At 35.0% G+C, this 16,779-nt stretch overlaps 1 long non-coding RNA gene across 1 annotated transcript; it reads right to left on the reverse strand.

Moving 5' to 3' along the window:
* Positions 1–215: 215 nt before the first annotated feature.
* On the reverse strand, positions 216–16,779 carry LOC120122127. Its single transcript, XR_005516048.1, has 4 exons — positions 16,667–16,779; positions 11,047–11,060; positions 449–458; positions 216–227 (listed from the first exon to the last, which is right to left on the reverse strand). It is a non-coding gene; the product is annotated as an uncharacterized LOC120122127 (long non-coding RNA).

Below are 16,779 nucleotides of genomic sequence, written 5' to 3' on the forward strand. Positions count from 1 at the left end.
CCGGGTTAGTGACTAAATTGTAAAATTAAGAATTTGATGACTAAAATAAAATAATTAAATAGTATTGTAATTTGTTATAGGGTTAAATTGCAAAGAATAAAGAATAGAAGGATAGAATGGTATTTTGCAAGGAAAAATAATTAAAGAATGGATTTATATATTAGCTCCACGTGGAAGAGAAGAAAGAAAAACAAGGTTCCAGAGTTCTCTTCTTCTCTTCTTTTCTCCTAAACGTGAAAAGGTCATAACAAATGTGAGATTTTTTATGAGTTAATTGTTTGCTGAAATATAAGTTTTGTTTTGATCCTTAGATGCTAATTAACCTTAAGGAAAGCTTAATTTTCTTTAAAACAACAAGATGAAAGGTGTAGGAAGAATTAAAGATTAGGAGTTCTTGAATGGAATTTTTAAAAAGAGTTCATATTTGAAATCGGAGGTTGAATTTGACTTGTCATTGACTTAATTAAGACATACGAAGTGTTAAAATTAGATTTAGAACATGTTGGAAATTGAGGGAGATTCTTAAAATCTATGTGAAGGATTGGATTTTTAAGTTTAAGAGGTATTGAATGGGTATTAATTAGTTTAAGTAGGTATATGCAAGTTAAGGATATAAAAAGAGGGGAAATATGAAGTGTTGAGAAGATTATAAAGAGATTTTCATGCTAAAATAACATTTATGGGCTATGTGCATCGATACACATTCAATGTGTATCGACGCATCAAGGGTAAGAACCCAGAAATTGTTCAATGTGCATCGATGCACATGAAGTGTATCGATGCACTCCTTTAAAATAAAAACATCGAATGTCATCAGTGTATCGATGCACAAGTGGTGCATCGATGCACCCCCTAAAATACAAACATCGAATGAGATTTATGTACCGATGCATAGTTAGTGCATCGATGCACCCGTTAAGGGATACATCGATACATGGTATAGTGCATCGATGCATACCTTCATTAAAAGATAAAAATAGCTTTCTTTTTAGCCTAAGGAGTGATAGTTTAGAATATATTAATTAGTATATTGATTAGTACCAATGTATTACCATGTAGATATAGAACGTAATTTCGTTCCGGAACAAACAAAGAAATAGGATCAAGTTAAAACAAGCAAGGCCAAGGTGGGTGCATATCCTAGATGAAATGGAATTGAGATAAGACTTGCGATAAGTCTATCTCTTATCATTGAATTTATGATTTGTATTCATGCACATGCATACATATATAAATGTTAACGTTATAGTGATTCCATGCATTTTTCATTCATGATTAACATGATATTATATGAATGAATGCCATTATTAGAGAATTCTTTCAGGTATGTGAAATAATGAAAATGATCATATGAAGTGAATTATTTGTTTACATGGAAAGTGATGAAAGAGATATGAAATAAGAAATGTATTTATAATTAAGCCCATGTTATTTAATATGAGAGTTATAGGTATAATTGGCATGCCAAGAGTCGAGGGATTATCAGTGGTCCTTCGGGACATAGTGGTTCTTCGGAACAATTAGTGGTCATTCGGGATAAATTTTCAGTGCCCCTTGAGGGAATTATACGAGCTGTGGTGACAGCATAGTGCACAACCTCTATGTACTCACATACCTTTGTTCTTAATAATGTACATGGGCAATCCAAAGATAAATAAAAGTGAAATTAGCATAAAAATGTATGTTTTATATGTGCATGTTATCATCATATATGTTATAGTGTAATAGATATATGCAATTTGAAATGTTATGATCAATGGTAAGAATGCATGTTCATAAATTCATTGTTATACATGTGTATACATATATTTATGTTATGCCTCACTAAGTCTGTGACTTAGCGTGTAAGTGATTTACACGTAGGTACCAAGAATCGAGAAGAAAAAAAATAGGAGTGGCAAGAACAACAGCACTACTAGAAGATCAGATCAGAAGTAACTGATAAAGTATGTATTTTATTGTGTATAGTGTGTTGGCATGTAAGAAAAGTGTTAGTTACAAATGCTCTGATCAGTTTTGTCTTGTTTTGGTTAACATGTGTAAAGTAACAATGTTATTTTAATGAAAGTTTTAAATTTCCTTGATTTTTCGTCAAGAGTCAAAGTTTGAAAAGTCAATGTGACACCTCAGACTCGTATCCGAGCCGGGTACGGGTTGAGGGTGTTATATTTAATGGTATTAGAGCTACGGTTTAGTCGATTCTCGACATAAACCGAAGTCTAGAGTGTCCTATAAAGTATACATGCCAACAAAATAGTGAAAACTTCTGACCTGATATAATAGTAAGTATGTTGTTTTGCTGATAGAATGATATGGGTATATTTTTTTATAGATGTCCGAACATGGTAGCTCTAGAAGTGAAGAGAGAGATGATAGGCCCGCTGAAAGTAGTAACTCACCTACCCTGGCCAGGCAAAGTGAAGATCAGGCACCCTCTGGAGTGCTTGTAAGTGATCAAGATGTGTTCTTCAGAACACTGGACGCGGTATTAGCGCGTTTCCAACCTTCTGTTACTTCAACTCCAAGAATGAATGTTTCAAATGAGTTGAAAGGTTTAGGAGCACCAGGGTTTAGAGGTGAAGCCGAAGAAGGTCCTGTTAATGCGGACCTTTGGCTTAATGACGTAAAAATCATGCTTGAGGGACTTCATTGTTCCGATGCTGATAAGCTAGATGGAGTGGTTTCCTTGCTGAGAGGGCAAGCAAGGATTTGGTGGACCAACATTACATTGAGAATGACTAGTGATCAGGTAACATGGTCCTTGTTCTTAGAGGAATTTAAACATAAATACATCGGAGATCAATTCATCCGACAAATTAAGCAAGATTTTATGAACTTGAAGCAATGTAATCGTACAGTGTATGAGTATGAATGTGAATTCAACAAGTTGAGCCGCTTCGCTGCTGAGTTAATTCCTACAGAAAATGATGTCTGTGATTGGTTCGTGGAAGGTTTACGTCCAAGACTGAAGGAAATGTTAATTGTGTTAAATCTATCCTCATTTCAAGAAGTGGTGAACTGTGCTAAAGTTCTAAAAAGAGCTCAGAATGAAAGGTTCAGAGATTCTCGGGCTTAGACATAAAAAATAATAGGTGCATCATCGAGTTCAACACTATCAAAAAGGGCCAGAGATGCTGGTTCTCGACCCCAAGCGAGATCAGAGTCAGTTAGATCCTCTGCAAGGGGATCAAATCAGATGAGGGGTCGACAGACACAATCAGTGGGATCTGGAGCTGGGAGATCTAACCCGAGCCAAGTCAGACAATGTCCACATTGTGGAAGGAATCATTCGGGGATATATAGAATGATTTCTGGAGGCTGTTTTAAATGTGGGGACACCAAACATTTTGTTCGGGATTGTCCCATGTTAGCGGGTGAATTTGCTCAGCCAGAGAGGTCTGCCTTTGCTACACAGAGAGGAAGAGGTAGAGGTAGAGGAAGAAGTCAGTCAAAATCCTCATCTCCACAAGAAATACGTTATACAGCTCGGGTGTATAATCTCAAGACTAGCGAGGTTAGAGATGACCCATAAATAATAGCAGGTATATTTCAGTTATATGACAAGAATGTGTTTTTATTGATTGATTCGGGGTCTATATATTCTTACATTTGTAGTAAGTTAGTGAAAGAATTGAATATTCCGTTAGAATCTACTAGCAGTGAGGTAATAGTGACTAATCTGTTAGGACGCAATGCTCGAGTCAATATGGTGTGTCGAGGGTGTCCCATACGGATTTAGGGAATTAAATTCCCTGCTAATCTGATGGAATTACATTTTGACAAATTTGAGGTGATACTGGAATGGACTAGTTATATCGTTATTACACTAATGTTGACTGTAGACTGAAAAGAGTAACGTTGAGAAGTTTAGAAGATATAGAAGTTGTTGTATTTAGTGAAGGATGGAACCCGTTGGCTAATGTAATATTAGTGATGTCGACAAAGAAGTTATTGCTACAGGGATGCCAAGGGTTTATTGTAAGTGTGCTGGATGTGAGAGAAAAAGAGAAGGGGATTGAAGAAATTCCTATAGTCAGAGAATTTTCTGACATTTTTCCTGTAGAGTTATCGGGTTTGCCTCCAGACAGAGAGATAGAATTTCAGATTGAAGTAATGGCGGGAACTTCACCTATTGCCATGTCACCATACAGAATGGCCCCAAAAGAGTTACAAGAATTAAAGATCCGATTACAAGAATTATTGGACAAATGGTTTATCATACCGAGTGTCTCACCATGGGGATCTCCAGTTTTGTTCGTCAAAAAGAATGATGAATCCTTGCGTCTTTGCATTGATTATAGGTAACTCAATAAAATGACCATCAAGAATAAATATCCCTTCCCCCCGAATTGATGATTTGTTTGATCAGTTAAAGGGAGCTTCAGTGTTTTCGAAGATTGATTTACATTATGGGTACCATCAATTAAAGATTCAAGATAAAGATATTCCAAAGACAACATTCAGAATGAGATATGGTCACTATGAGTTTATCGTAATGCCGTTATGAGTTACAAATACTCCAGCTACTTTCGTGGATCTTATGAATCGAATATTTCAACCATATTTGGATGAATTCATTGTGGTATTCATTGATGATATTTTAGTGTATTCGAAGTCGGAAGAAGAGCATAGTTCGCATTTGAAGATCGTTCTACAGACTTTGAGAGAAAAAAAGCTTTATGCCAAACTCTCCAAATATGAATTTTGGTTGAAGGAAGTGATGTTTCTTGGACATGTGATTTCTGTAGAAGGAATTCGAGTGGATTCCCAAAAGATTAAAGCCATTTTAGAGTGGGAAGTTCTAAAGAATGTGTCAGAAGTCTGGAGTTTTCTGGGGTTAGCTGGTTATTACCGAAGATTTGTTAAAACTTTTCGATTATAGCATTACCCCTAACTAAATTATTAAGGAAAGAGGTAAAATTTGTGTGGACTCCGGAGCGCCAAGAAAGTTTTGAAAGGCTAAAGAAGATCTTGACAGAAGCTCCAATGTTGATTCAACCCGAGCCTAGCAAGAACTTTGTAGTGTATAGTGATGCGTCTTATAATGGCTTGGGATGCGTGCTAATGCAAGAAAGTAAAGTGGTATCTTATGCATCGAGGCAACTCAAATTGCATGAAAAGAATTATCCCACGCATGATCTAGAGATGGTTGCAGTAGTATTTGCACTTAAGATCTGGTGTCACTATTTATATGGTGAAAAGTGCTACTTGTATACAGATCACAAGAGTTTAAAGTACTTGATGACTCATAAAGAGTTGAATTTAAGACAAAAGAGATGAGTGGAATTCTTAAAAGATTATGATGTAGTGATTGATTTCCATCCAGGAAAAACAAATGTGGTAGCAGATGCTTTAAGTCGGAAGACGTTTGCAGCCTTAAGAGCTTTGGATGCCGGACTATCATTAAGGGGAGATGGTGCCATATGTGCAGAATTGACTCTCAAGCCATTATGGCTAGATCTAATTAAATAATTGCAAACTAGAGATGAAAAATGTTTAAAGAAGTTACAGTAGATAAGGAATGAAGAGGCTACGGATTATGAAATGAAACCTAATGGGAACCTATATTATCAAGGGATGTTGGTGATTCCAGATGATGATGAGTTGAAGAAAGACTTCTTAACGGAAGCTCATTGTAGTCCATTAACTTTGCATCCGGGAGGAAATAAAATGTATATGGATCTCAAGAGTCGATATTGGTGGTCGGGAATGAAGAGATACATTATAGAATTCGTATCCAGATGTTTGACATGTTAGCAAGTCAAAGCTAAACATCAGGTTCCGTCAGGACTGTTGCAACCTATGGCTATTCCTTAGTGGAAATGGGAGAATGTAATAATGGATTTTGTAACGGGGTTACCTTTGACCCCGAATAAAAGAGATTCTATTTGGGTGATTGTAGACAGATTGACTAAGTCATCTCATTTTATTCCTGTACGAGTTGACTTTTCCATGGATAAGTATGTTGAATTATATATCAGAGAGGTTATACGTCTACATGGTGTACATGTTTCTATTGTTTCGGATCGAGATCCTAGATTTACGTCACGGATTTGGAAATCATTACATAGAGCGTTGGGAACTCAGTTGAATTTTAGTATAGCGTTTCATCCACAAACCGATGGGCAATCCGAGAGAACAATCCAAATTTTGGAGGATATGTTGAGAGCTTGTATTATCGAGTTCAAAGGATCATGGGAAAGGTACTTGCCTCTTTCTGAATTCGCGTACAACAACAGTTATCAATCAAGTATCAAAATGGTACCTTATGAAGCTCTTTATGGAAAAAAAATATCGTACACCCCTAAATTGGTTCGAACTTAAAGACAAAGAAATTCTTGGTCTGGAGTTGATCCAGGAAGTTGAAGAAAAGGTTCAAGTAATTCAAAGTAATCTCAAACCAGCAGCTGATAGACAGAAATCATACGCGGATCTAAAGAGAAATGAGATCAAATATCAAATAGGAGATAAAGTGTTTCTCAAAGTGTCTCCTTGGAAGAAGGTTTTGAGATTTGGTCGAAGAGGAAAGTTAAGTCCTCGATTCATTGGACCTTATGAGATTGTAAAGAGAGTTAGACCAGTGGCATATCAATTGGCATTACCACCTGAAATGGAAAAGATTCATGATGTCTTCCATGTCTCAATGCTTCGGAAGTATAGATCTGATCCCTCCCACATTATGACTCCAGAAGAGATCGAGATTCGACCGGATTTAACATATGAGGAAGAACTGGTTCAAATTTTAGCTCATGAGATTAAGCAATTAAGGAACAAGACTATTCCATTAGTCAAAGTATTGTGGAGAAATCACAAAGTAGAGGAAGCAACATGGGAGCGTGAAGAAGATATGAGGAATCAGTACCCCCCATATTTTCATGTAATGAAAATTTGAGAATGAATTTTCTTTAGGGGGAGATTTGTGAAATCCTCAATACCGGGTTAGTGACTAAATTATAAAAATTCAGAATTTGATGACTAAAACAGAATAATTGAATAATATTGTAATTTGGTATAAGGTTAAATTGCAAAGAAGAAAGAATAGAAGGATAGAATGGTCTTTTGCAAGGAAAAATAATTAAAGAAGGGATTTATATATTAGCTTCACATGGAAGAGAAGAAAGGAAAACAAGGTTCCAGAGTTTTCTTCTTTTCTTCTTTTCTCCTAAACGTGAAGAGGTCATAACAAAGGTGAGATTTTTTATGAGTTAATTGTTTGCTGAAATATAATTTTGTTTTGATCCTTAGATGCTAATTAAGCTTAAGGAAAGCTTAATTTGCTTTAAAACAACAAGATGAAGGGTGTAGGAAGAATTAAAGATTAGGAGTTATTGAATGAAATTTTGAAATAGAGTTCATATTTGAAATCACAGGTTGAATTTGACTTGTCATCGACTTAATTAAGACATACAAAGTGTTAAAATTAGATTTATAACATGTTGGAAATTGAGGGAGATTCTTAAAATCTATGTGGAGGATTGGATTTTTAAGTTTAAGAGGCATTGAATGGGTATTAATTAGTTTAAGTAGGTATATGCAAGTTAAGGATATAAAAAGAGGGGAGATATGAAGTGTTGAGAAGATTATAAAGAGATTTTCGTGCTAAAATAACAATTCTAGGCTATGTGCATCGATGCACATTCAATGTGTATCGATGCATCAAGGGTAAGAACCCATAAATTGTTCAATGTGCATCGATGCACATAAAGTGCATCGATGCACTCCTTTAAAATAAAAACATCGAATGTCATCAGTGTATCGATGCACAAGTGGTGCATCGATGCACCCCCTAAAATACAAACATCGAATGAGATTTATGTACCGATGCATAGTTAGTGCATCAATGCACCCGTTAAGGGATGCATCGATACATGGTGTAGTGCATCGATGCATACCTTCATTAAAAGATAAAAATAGCTTTTTTTAGCCTAAAGAGTGATAGTTTATAATATATTAATTAGTATACTGATTAGTACCAATGTATTACCATGTAGATATAGAACATAATTTCGTTCCGGAACAAACAAATGAATAGGATCAAGTCAAAACAAGCAAGGCCATGGTGAGTGCATATCCTAGATGAAATGGAATTGAGATAAGACTTGCGATAAGTCTATCTCTTATCATTGAATTTATGATTCTATATTCATGCACATGCATACATATATAAATGTTAACGTTATAGTGATTCCATGCATTTTTCATTCATGATTAACATGATATTATATTAATGAATGTCATTATCAGAGAATTCTTTCAGGTATGTGAAATAATAAAAATGATCATATGAAGTGACTTATGTGTTTACATGGACAGTAATGAAAGAGATATGAAACGAGAAATGTATTTATAATTAAGCCAATGTTATTCAATATGAGAGCTATAAGTATAATTGGCATGCCAAGAGTCGAGGGATTATTAGTGGTCCTTCAGGACATAGTGGTTCTTCGGAACAATCAGTGGTCCTTCGGGATATAATGGTCATTCGGGACAAATTTTCAGTGCCCCTTGAGGGAATTATACGAGCTGTGGTGACAGCATAGTGCACAACCTCTATGTACTCACATACCTTTGTTCTCAATAATGTACATGGGAAATCCAAAGATAAATTAAAGTGAAATTAGCATAAAAATATATGTTTTATAAATGCATGTTATCATCATATATGTGTTATAGTGTAATAGACATATGCAAGTCGAAATGTCATGATCAATGGTAAGAATGCATGTTCATAAAGTCATTGTTATACATGTGTATACATATATTTATGTTATGCCTCACACAGTTTGTGACTTAGCGTGTAAGTGATTTACACGTACGTACCAAGAATCGAGAAGAACAGAAATAGGAGTGGCAAGAACAGCAACACTGCTAGAAGATCAGATCAGAAGTAACTGATAAAGTAGGTATTTTGTTGTGTATATTGTGTTGGCATGTAAGAAAAGTGTTAGTTACAAATGCTCTGATCAGTTTTGTCTTGTTTTGGTTAACATATTTAAAGTAATAATGTTATTTTAAAGAAAGTTTTAAATTTCCTTGATTTTCCGTCAAGAGTCAAAGTTTGAAAAGTTAATGTGACACCTCAGACTCGTATCCGGGTCGGGTACGGGTTGAGGGTGTTACACTTATTCTTCACCAGTGCTCTTAGTTCAAAAGAAATATGAGACATGGCACTTTTGTGTCGATTACCGTGCTCTCAATGCCATCACTATTAAGGATCAATTTCTAATCCCGACAGTTGATGAATTACTAGATGAGCTCCATGGTGCTACGGTATTTTCAAAAATCGATTTGCGCTCCGGGTACCATCAAATACGTGTGGTAGCTGAGGACATTTAGAAACAACTTTTCGCACTATAGATGGATACTATGAGTTTGTTGTCATGCCCTTCGGGCTCTCCAATGGGCCCTCAACCTTCCAGGCTACCATGAACGATTTATTTCATGAAGTCTTGCGACATTTTGTACTGGTCTTCTTTGACGATATCCTAATATACTCTGCAACACTCAAGGAACATGTCGAACATCTCCTTCAGGTTTTCACCATCCTGAAATCACATCAGTACTACGCAAAATTATCAAAATGTGTTTTTGGCGTTGCTATAGTATTTCAGGTGACAGTGTTCGAGTAGACCCAGAGAAAATTCAAGCCATTATGGAATGGCCTAAGCCCATCACTGTATCAACGTTGGTAGGGTTCCTTGGCCTCACGGGTTATTATCGCCACTTTGTTCGTCAATATGCAGGTATTGCAAGCCCACTGTTTGACCTCCTTAAGAGCCAACAATTCAGGTGGAATGAACGAGCAGAGGTTGCATTCAAAGAGCTTAAGGATACCATGACCCCAAGTACATGTACTAGCCCTTCCAAATTTCATGGCTATATTCAAACTTACAACTAATGCATCAGGAACCGCTATTGGAGTTGTACTTTCTCAAGGCGATCATCACATATCCTACTTCAAAAAGAAACTGGTGCCACAAATGCAAGATGCATCTGCCTAAGTTCGTGAGTTATTCACCTTAACTGAGGCTGTAAAGAAATTCAGGCAGTATTTACTCGGTCACAAATTTTTTATCTTCATTGACCAACAAAGTCTGAAATATCTCATATCGGAATCAGTACAAACACCGAAGCAACATAAATGGCTTACGAAACTGATGGGGTATGATTACGAGATAATATACAAACCTGGTAAAGAGAACAAAGTCGCTGATGCATTGTCACGAGTTCAGACATATTCATATGCCGCCATAATAGCTCCTGAGTTTACATGGCTCTCTGCCCTGCGGGAATATTTTACAACTAAGCCTAAAGGAATGGATTTTCTACAGAAGGTGAAATCAGACCACATTTTAGGTTTTACAATACATGACGGGTTGATATACTTTAATGGAAGGTTATACATACATGCAGAGGCCGAACTCCGACAACAACTACTTGCTGAATATCATACCTCCCCACTTAGTGGACATTTAGGCAATCGAGCCACACTAGTACGTATGGCCTCGTCATTCTTTTGGCCTGCAATGTCCAAAGATGTGCGTAAGTATATAAGTTCATGTCATATATGTCAGACACACAAATACTCCACTCAAAAACCATATGGCATTCTTCAACCACTACCCATTCCCTCACAAGTTTGGGAAGACCTGAGCATGGACTTCATCACCAATCTTCCTCTTTCAACATGTAAAACCACCATCTGGGTCATTATAGACCGACTTACCAAGTTCGCACATTTTATATCTCTTCCACAAAAAATATACTGCCCCATATCTTGCCTCTGTTTTTCTTAGTGAAATTTATAAGCTCCATGGCCTTCCTAAAACCATCGTCTCAGACAGAGACTCACTTTTCCTATCTCAGTTTTGGAAGGAACTGTTTCGTATCCTTGGCACCAAACTCCACTACATCAGCTCCTACCACTCTCAGTCTGATGGCCAAACAGAGGTAGTGAATCGGTGCTTAGAATCGTATCTGCGTTGCTATACTAGCGACGAGCCAAAAAAATAGAGCATGTATTTGCATTTAGCATAATTCTGTTACAATTCTAGCTTCCACTCTTCCATCTAAATGAGTCATTTCCAATCTCTATATGGTAGACCACCACCCACAGTACCTTCCTATATCATCAGTACCTCAAAAAATGCATCAATTGATGCCACACTCACTCATCGCGACCAACTCCTTAGTGAACTAAAACAAGCTCTCAGTCACTCTCAACAAGCAATGATGCAACAAGCAAACAAGAAGAGACGGGATGTGAAATTTGAAGAAGGTGAATTGATATACATCAAGTTGTAGCCGTACTGTCAGGTGTCTCTCATCCGCAGACCATCTCAGAAATTAGCTCCAAGATTTTTTGCCCCTATCGCATTCTTCGACGAATTGGAAATGTAGCTCATGAAATCGACCTTCTTGCTACCTCTAGAATCCACGACGTATTTCACATATCTCGTCTGTGTCACTGCTTAGATAACCCACCAAAACCCACTTTTCTAATTCCGGCAACAGATGAGGATGACAAACCAATAGTAACTCCGGAAAAAATTATTGATTGGAGACAACTATGGAGCAATGGAATTTCAAAAGAGCAATGCTTAATTCAATGAATTTCAAAAAGCAATGCTTAATTCAATAGAGCAACACTGCACCGATCGATTGCACTTGGGAAGATGTTGAAGAGCTTCGCTGCAGTCACCCATCGCTCTTTTCTGATATTGTGCCTTCAGTTTCCGTAGGACTAGATGATAGCAGCCTTGTGGACAAGGCTAAAGTCATGGAGGGGGGAATTGTTAAGAGAGCTCAACATAAACCATTCTGGGCTAAAGACTATGTGCCCAAGTGAAGATTCTGCAGAGCATGGTGTTTCATTCTATTTTCAGCACTTTCTTGTTAGTTAGAATCATGTTTTCCTATTCTTTAGCATATTGTTATTTTGAGTCAAGTCTTCCTAATTTTTAGCAAGACTAATAACATTTTCTATTGTTAGTGGGATAGTGTAGAGGGAGTTGAGTCGTATTTCATCTAGTATTTATATGTGGGTTGTTTTCCATGAATGAATATCAGAAAATTGCTTCAACCATTATCCTACTTTCTTCCTATATCATTTCTGGAGTTGAGTTCCCACTCGAAGTGGAACAACGTTCTTGATATCGCCTATCAAAAACTATCACATCAATAAATTTATTTATCTTTCAATGATAGGTAATTAAAACGAAACTAAAATATAACATTACATATGATTTTAAAAAAATATTAAGCTACCAAACAAAATTATAGAAACAGATAAATGACTAAATACATAATTTACCATTAAAATTTGAAGCGTTGGAACTCAAGTTTTATTCTATGTAATCTCTTCATGTGCGAGAAGGTGGAGATAGGCATGGGAATGTCCGTGTGTGCCGGCTTTTGTTTCCAACTTAATGGTTTTTCTTAATGGAAAGCCTTGTACGTGGTAAAGAGCTTTCATTCAGTTTTATTTTTATAAATAGTAATTACAAGGAATGTGAATATTTTTTAATTTATGAATAAAATAAAGAATTCAAACCTTAACGCAACAAATAATCCTTCATTTTAATTTTCTTTTGATAGAATAATCCTTCATTTTATTTTACATTACGATTGAAAAATAGATCTTATAATTTTTTAACGATATAATAACAATAATAATAAACAGCTTCAGACCCAAGCAAGTCCACTCCACTGTCCCCAAAAGAACGGAAAGATTCTGGCGAGCAGTGCACTAAATGCGACTTACTTTTAAAGATGAATCTAAGGGTAGTGGCACAATTATTCCTCAATTAAATTCTAAATTATTATATATTTTTAATATTTTTATTAATAGTTTATCTTCATCTCATATAATTATATAAATTCTTATTCTTATTGAAACTTTAGAAATTTACCCCTCATAAAATAAAATTTGTACTAGTCCCTAATCACTTCTTTTCAAATTTGTGAAAATCATCAAGTATTTCAAATTGTGTATTTTCTTCTTCTTCTTTTCACGGAGGGTGATATATTATTGTTTGTAGTATAATATTTTATATTAATCTATGATAGTTTTATTTTAAAAAATAAAAAACGTGTTTTAAATCATTTATATATTTATATAAAACTAAAATATCACATTATATTTTATCAACATTTATAGATAATTATATTTTTTTTAAATAACAGAATTGTTGACAAGATATCTTTTTAAAAGAATAAATAATCACGTGGTATTATCTTATGATGATACATCAAAATCAACGTCAAATTTTTTAACGGTGAATGACCAAAATAAAATTAAAACGTAACGTTAAATATGATTTTAAAATAAAAATAATAATTTGATGATCAAAATAGAATAAAAATAATAATTGAGATACTAATCGTAAAATTTATTTTAATAATTATCGAAAAGGAAATGCTTTTCGAGGAATGAACAAAAACGCGGTGGGAATGCGATTATTAGTATAAATAATGTAAATGAAGCAATTCGTCTCTTTAGATATTGTGTTTTCCTTTTCTTGTTTGTCTTTTTAATTTTCTCTTCCACTCTGACTGGTTTTTTCCCTTGTTTTAGAGGGCAAGTGAGTGAAATTCGAAGGGGGAAGGGGAAGTACTACCTGTTATGAGGAAAACTTAAAATTTTTATATTAGTGAAGAAAACTTCTAAAATTTTAGGATTAAACTTATAAAAATTTAAGTTTAGTTTATTTATTTTTTAGGTTCAATTTTTGTCTCAGATTGTTATTTTGTATAACAATCTTAGGATAAAATATTATGTCATTCTTCTACCTTTCTTAATCCGAGATGATTCAAAAATTTCAAAAAATCGAGATAACAAATAAATTTGTTTCAAAATTTATCTTGTTGTCTTAACTGGTGTTATTGATTTTGTTTCAGAGCATTGATTCTGCCTGATAACAATTGAAAAAAAAAACAAGAATTAATTTTCTATTTATTGGAATTATTTCTAATTCTAGTTTCATTTCTTTTACAAAAAAAACATTAGACTCATCGGTTTACCCAACTTGGAGGTTACAATGATTATTTCAGTTTAGAATTCAAATCTAAATACGAGTCAACCGATAGTGGTAGTTAATCACAGCTAGAATGACAAAATTATGTGGAGAGAATTTCAAGATGTGACAATAGAAGATGTTTTTCTATCTAACCATAATGAACCCCTCTAAGTTTTTTAATGAAGATGCTATTATCTTTAAAGAGGGAGAAGGAGAAGATGTAGACAATATTACCGCTTATAATATTGTTGATGCTTAGAAACATATTGATTATATATGTTGGAACTATATACTGAATAATCTACAAGATTCACTATATCCGGTATATGCTGGTTATGAAAAAGTTAAGAAACTGTGGGAGGCAATGGACCACAAATATAAAGCTGGATATATTTGAGCTAAAAAGATTTTAGTTCTCAAGTTTTTGAATTCTACTGTGGTTGACTCTAAATCAGTAGTAAAACAAGTGGAGAAACTCCAACTACTTATTAATAGAATTCTTGCCGAAAGAATAGTCATAGGCGTCTCCTTTCAGGTAGTCGTGATTATTAAAAAATTTCCTTCAAGACGGAGTGACTTCAAGAATTATCTTAAACACAAAAGGAAGTAAATGACTGTAGAAGAATTGGTTTTCAAACTTCGAATAGAAGAAGACAAAAGATTTAATGAAAAAAAATTCAAAGAAACCTTCAAAGAGGCTAAGACAAACGTGATAAATATCAAAGACTTCAAGAAGGGAAAACAACCCAAAATAGGTTAAAGTTGGGACCTAAAGGTGAAATTTTCAAGAAGGATAAATTTCAAATGAAGTGGCTTAACTGTGGAAAGATGTGTCACAAATCCTCTAAATCTAGACATCCTAAGAAAACCAAAGCTCAGGAGGCTAATGTTGTGGGAAGAATGGCTAAGGATGTTGATGTATAGATCTATGTGTTGTGATCTCTGAAGTCAACCTGGTTGACTCTAATCCAAGAGAATGGTGACTTGATAATGGAGCCACGTGTCGTATTTGTTTCAACGAGGACTCTTTTTCTGAATTGACACTTTGCAACAATGAGAATAAGCTTTACATGGGCAATGTCATGACTTTCAAAATCAAGGGGAAGATTACTGTAGTATTGAAGATGACTTCAGGAAAATAACTCATGTTGCAGGATGTTTTGTATGAACCTGACACATGAAAAAACATTGTTTCTGGAACACTCTTAAGTGGTCACGATTCTAGAAGGATATTTGAATCTCAAAAGTTGATTTTGTCTAAAGATTGAATGCATGTGTATAGAGAATACGTATTGAATGATATGTGGAAACTCAATGTTATATTTGTAAAAGCCAAAAACATTAATAAGAATAATGTTTATTCTTCTGTTTATATGCTAGAGTCATTTAATTTATGACATGGTAGATTTAGACATGTTAATTATGATGTTATGCAGAGACTAATTAACTTAAAACACACCCCTTCATTTCATATTAATTATAATCATAAATATGAAGGATGTATTGAGGTAAAACTAACAAGATCTTATTTTCAAACTGTTGAAAGGAATACTAAATCGCATGATTTAATTTACAGTGATGTTTATGACTTGAAATTTGTTCAAACGAGAAGAAGGAATACTGAATCGTTTAGGACTTAACTCCAGTTAACTCCTCCTCTCCTTCTTCTTCTTCCCTAAAAGCTTCCCCTGTAAACCCTAACATTTATCTATGATTTCCACTGAACTTATCAAATGTGAAGAAAAATGGAACTCAAGAATGTATGTGATGGAAGCCATGGAAACTATCTTATTCATTTATTTCAGACTCAAATCCCCCTTATCAGTTTAGTTGTTCTCAAATGAAAGAAAAAATTATTAAATCACACAGTTGTTTGGGTGCAGAACTTTATTGATTTGGCTGGAAGTGAACGAGCATTCTTTCGTCCCTAATTATTTGGATGCATTCTTTACCCCTCTCAGTATCCCAGATGCATTAACTCGTGTCTTTCTTCAAGTGCTTGTCCTAGGTATGTCGTCTCATGTGATCAATTATTCTCAGAACAAGCTCTTTCCGCTCCTTATCCACTTTGACCAGCAATAAACAGTCCATGACATCAACCGACTGAAAACCACAGAATACAATGTTCAAAACCTTGCTGCTAGAATCGAAATACAGATGGGCAAAACAACCTAAAGTGCAATGGAAGAACTTCGTTCACATCATGAAAATCTCGGTTACGGCATCAATCAACTTGGACGGTGACAAACCATTTTACTAGTTCATGTTAAAAGCAACTTACCGCCAGAAAAGATGTGTCGTTCCAAATAGCTCTCTCGAGACTTCTCTTCGCCTTGCTTCCAATAAAAATGGGCTCTGTTCGCGATGTTTCTAACAGATTCATGTCTAACAATACTTTGTTTCTTCCAACTGTATGTGGATTATATCGTGATCGTGCAAAGCCCTTGAGATCATAAATCCTAGACGTACTTCTGAAAAATAGGTTCTCCATCACCACGAGATCCTTTTTTGTTTCCTTTCCATCTTTCAGGTGTTCTTGAGAGACCTATCAAGTCATCCAAAAAACATTACAATTAGAACTAATATATTAGATCCTCTATACTGCAACTGGAGACACGGAACGAAAGCTTTGAAAATGAAAAGAGGACAAACCATTGGACTTATCAGCAACCCATTCATCATATTCTTTGGAACTAAGAGCATATGATATTATACTTGCAGCATCATTGTCATAAACAACAATATCACTATTGCCCCTCTG

The sequence above is a fragment of the Hibiscus syriacus genome, unplaced genomic scaffold, assembly GCF_006381635.1.
Source record: "Hibiscus syriacus cultivar Baekdansim isolate YM2019G1 unplaced genomic scaffold, ASM638163v2 tig00110384_pilon, whole genome shotgun sequence".
Lineage (NCBI taxonomy): Eukaryota > Viridiplantae > Streptophyta > Magnoliopsida > Malvales > Malvaceae > Hibiscus > Hibiscus syriacus.